The sequence below is a fragment of the Penaeus monodon genome, chromosome 23, assembly GCF_015228065.2.
Source record: "Penaeus monodon isolate SGIC_2016 chromosome 23, NSTDA_Pmon_1, whole genome shotgun sequence".
In the NCBI taxonomy this organism is placed as follows: domain Eukaryota; kingdom Metazoa; phylum Arthropoda; class Malacostraca; order Decapoda; family Penaeidae; genus Penaeus; species Penaeus monodon.
In genome coordinates this window covers 20,552,140-20,552,562 of record NC_051408.1, presented here as the reverse complement: position 1 = coordinate 20,552,562, position 423 = coordinate 20,552,140, and the positions used below count along the sequence as shown (strand labels likewise).

Sequence of the window (423 nt, the reverse complement as noted above, 5' to 3'; positions counted from 1 at the left end):
GGACTTTAAAACGTTTTTTTTTTCCCCCGCCCCCCTGTTTTTTCCCCCCGGGAAAGCGCCCGGGTTTTTTAACATTTTTTGGGGGCGAAAAAACGAAGCTGTTCCCAACTTACATGGGGAGGCCCCCCCACCCCCAAAGAAAAGTTACGTGAAAAGGCGCCGGTGGGATTTTGGAGGTGGAAGCAAGGGGAAACCCGCCAGAAACAAACGGGTCAATGTTTGGGGTTGGCGCCGCGAATTAGAGTGTTTCTTATCCCTTGCCCCTCCCCCTTCACTTTACATTCATTGTCCTGCGCCCGATCTAGTCTCACGCGTACCTCTGGGGCCGTTGGGAGGGGGGGGCGGCAATCAAAATGAACGGAAGCGGAGGCAACGTCAAAGATAGTTGAGGTCTTGATTTTCATAACCGAAGGGATGTCAGGG

The 423-nt window shown here is 53.2% G+C and overlaps 1 protein-coding gene across 1 annotated transcript in view; it reads left to right on the top strand.

Annotated features, from left to right (window-relative positions):
• LOC119588173 overlaps positions 1 to 423 on the top strand; it is a gene marked incomplete in the record, with an annotated part of 39,156 nt that overhangs the window by 6,446 nt on the left and 32,287 nt on the right.